At 44.8% G+C, this 3,620-nt stretch overlaps 1 protein-coding gene across 3 annotated transcripts in view; it reads left to right on the forward strand.

Annotated features, from left to right (window-relative positions):
• The window catches only part of NRG1 (neuregulin 1), a 101,685-nt gene that overhangs the window by 910 nt on the left and 97,155 nt on the right, over nt 1-3,620 (forward strand). The window lies entirely within an intron of this gene.

A 3,620-nucleotide genomic window follows, 5' to 3' on the forward strand; every position in this document is an offset into this window, starting at 1 on the left:
AAAAAAAAGCACTTAACTGTTCTGCAGCTGTCCTCAAGGAGGACATGTGATTGGCATGCAATCCTTAAATGTGCTAAGATGGGTATAGGATGGATTACCTTCTGAGGAGAGCACCTAGGGGCCTCTGAACCTAGTCCTGAGGTGTGCATGGCAATGAAGAGGGCTTCATTTGGGACCTTTGTAAAGCACCAGTACCACCCTTTTCTCTGCATCTACTTGTAGGGAAGTATGTGATTTACTTCAAGGGTTTATCTGATAGCTATTCCACATGGTCTATCAGTGTATTTTTCTCACAAATTTGATTTGCGTCCTGTACTGGATCTTCCATGTGTGTTCATTTTCTTTGCCTTGCCTGCAGAGCACTTCTGCTGCCTCCTTCCTGAAGTCTGTTGCTGGCAAACATCCCTGTCATCCTCCTAAAACACTCAGGGAGAAGAGGGGGAAAAAGCGACAGCATATTTGAAGCAGCTAGAGACTGGGAATTATTAATTTAGCAGTTAGCTTATGATCTTTCCCTTTTCTCTTAAGAGCATAGCACACATTTCTCTGCGTCTTCTCCTCTAGGAGCTGATTCTTGTTGAACCTGTTTCTCAGACATTGCCTCTTTGACTTTTGTGGGGCATTTCAGGAAAACATTCTTGGCGGTGCAGGAGGGGTCAGTTTCCAAATTAGTCTTTGCTCATCCTTAAAGCAAAAAATATCCAGGGTACCTGGATTATTTTCTCGGTAGTGATCATAAAGCATCAAAGTTCCACATTGCTGAAGTGTAATTTCTTTGACATTCATCATTTTAACCCATCAAACCCAGAGCAGATCAAGCCAGCAATTCCTGAGCTGTGTAAAATTGTGCAACTCTAGTAAAAGACAAGGCAGCGCGCTGTTGTGCCAAGAGCACAGGGCTGAGGTTCCCTTTGGAAAGCCGCAGTGATCAGAATGAGCAACCGCATTCCTTGCAAACTGCCTTGCAGGACCCCATCTCAATTATACTCCCTCATGCCTTCCCTGTAATGCTGCAGGATGGCCACCTTGTAGGTGGTGCATACTGGACCTCACCCTGGAGCCCTGAAGTCACCAGAAGTTCGCTACTGATCTTAACCCCACTAGGACTGGACTCAGTATAGATACATGGCAACTGGATTAGATGTAACATTCTGGTCCAACCACCTTGCCGGTGACAATGAGCATAACTACATTTAAGATTTCAGTGGAGGTCCTTTCAGCTGAGAGTCAGTCTTGAACAGCAGTTCCAGAACCACTGAAAGAAAATTTTAAGTATTCCTGTAGGAGCCCTGCTGCCTTTTGCTTACATAATGGGCAACAACCCGCCTTTGGATTAAAAGAATTTGTCTGATGAAACAGCCTAACAAGGAAATATTGCTGAGCAGTTAAGTGACAGGGGGCTTTGTCTGTGGTAGGTAAGATATTATTTGAGTTATTGGGACACTTAACCACCTTTTCAGGTATATAGAACTATACTAAGTGATTTATTTGTTTTAATCGCTGATGCAGAAAATCTATTTTTGTAGTGCAAATACCGTAAATGACATTAAGATAGGACGCACTTTTTACTTCATAAAATGGCCTCTTTTGTGCGAGAAGGAGAAGCAACCAAAGGCTTGTTATGCCAGGACAACCCTAGACCTCTTGAATTGCCACATGTGAGGCAAGCCTTTATCAATAACATGCTAACTTCATCTCTGAAGTAAATGAAGGGGGGTGGCGGGAGAGATTCTTCGAAGCAGTCACTGACAAAAAGCAGTCAGATCTGCTCACATCTGGGAAATAAATGGTTGTCCAGAAATTAGGTGATTGGGTTGAATTGGTTTTTCTTACTGTTGCCTTGATTTTCTTAAGATAAATGTGGTTTAAGGCATCATAGACTTTCAGATAGATACAGACTGAAAGGAGAGGGAGAACTGGCAGCAGGTCAAGTTTGGGTTGCTCTGAGGGAGAAGGTTGTGTAGACAGTACGTATTCTAAATGTGGCACGTAATTCTGACTATGGCAAGGTGCTGCAATTCACTGCAAAGAAAAATAAGAAAATATAGCTGGAAAAGTACACTGCAGAAGATCTGCCTAAGAATTCAAGCAGGCATGAAAAGAACTTTTTGGACAGCTCTAGAAGCACTGTCTTGGGGTTTTTGAAACAGCTGCATTTCAAACACATCATTGTGTTTTATGTAGAGCAAGATTTGTTGGAGAGGTTGACAGATTGCATCAGTGATAACTTTTTTTTTTTTTTTATGAATGCCTTTGACAGCTATAAAAGTCTCAGAGAGATGGCTTAGAAAGTAGCATCTGCAAATTGGATTGTCCCTTCTTGTGCCTCTCAGTGTCCTTTTTTCCGTCTCAGGCAGAGTGAGGTAACTTGTTCCCAGAAAGCCCCTTTTGTGCTGATAATTTTTTTTTCCAGTGCAGAAATAAAAGAGAACTGACACATCTCGTATTCTGTGGCTGATGTATTGTTTCTGAACCAAGCCCTTCCATGAGTTTCCAAATCCTCTTCTCTTCTTCTCCTCTCTTTTCTGTCTTACTCAGCATATTCCCTTTAAAGCTGTATCCTTCAAGGTCATAGTCTGCAGAGAGCTAATTGATTCTTCTTTCTCCTGGAGCCCGGGAGAGAAAGCAGAAGAGAGACAATCCTAGTAATTGTGTCTGGGGCATTAGATCCAAGACTGGTCTCACTCCTGTTATTATACTTTGCCCTTTATCAATACAGAAATAATCTCTTCTGTTCTGTTTGGTTTACATTTTATATTGTAATGTCATTTCTCCTTTGCTAAAACAGAAAGGAAAGGTGAATGTTTTAAAGCATTCCCATATTTAGGGAGAGAGTCAATCTTGGCATAATTACACCAGGGAAGATTTCATTACAAGGAGGATATAATATTACGCACTAACCTACAATCTCCCTCCCTCTGAGAAGACATGCAGATTGTAAAAGTGCTAACACAGTTCAGGAGCTAAATTTACTTCTTCCCACAGCATTCCCCTTAAACACAATTCCACCCTTTACCCAGGCTGGTAGTAGAGGCAGCTCTGTCGTACTGTCAATAACTGCATCTATACATCTGCAAATCAACCGCTCCCATCTTTATAGGTCTTCCCACTGCCTCCTCTTTCTATTTAAGCACATTTCCCCCCCAAACCGCACACCAATGCCCGGGGGCGGTTGCCTTTCTGGGATGACAGCTCTGCCGAAGGATGAAGTGCTCTTGCTGTTTTGGCCCTGCCCCGAAGCAGAGGTGCCTGTGCCCTTGGTTTTGGGGTCACAACTCTTCTGACTTGGTGAGGTGCCATGGGGCACACAAGAGGCAGGGCAGGAGACAGACCACAAAGCAAGGACTTTGCTGGAGTGGGTTTCCCTGAGAGCAGAGCAAAAGGCCTGGCAGAGAGCAGGGTCCAGAGGATGCACCTCTCCGGCGGCACAGCTGCGCTGCCCCTCTGTCTGCTCCGATTTTGGCTTCCTGTCCACCTCGCGACAGGCCAGATGCACGCCTTGCGTCACGGTGGTGGCCAGCAGGTGACTAAGGGGTGCATCCACGTCTCCCTGCATCTGCACCCACCGAGTTGGGCTCGCCGTACCACACGCGGGCGGGCGGGTGGGGGGGTGGAGGACC

Source organism: Egretta garzetta, unplaced genomic scaffold, assembly GCF_000687185.1.
Source record: "Egretta garzetta isolate BGI_Z169 unplaced genomic scaffold, ASM68718v1 scaffold585, whole genome shotgun sequence".
Classification (NCBI taxonomy): domain Eukaryota; kingdom Metazoa; phylum Chordata; class Aves; order Pelecaniformes; family Ardeidae; genus Egretta; species Egretta garzetta.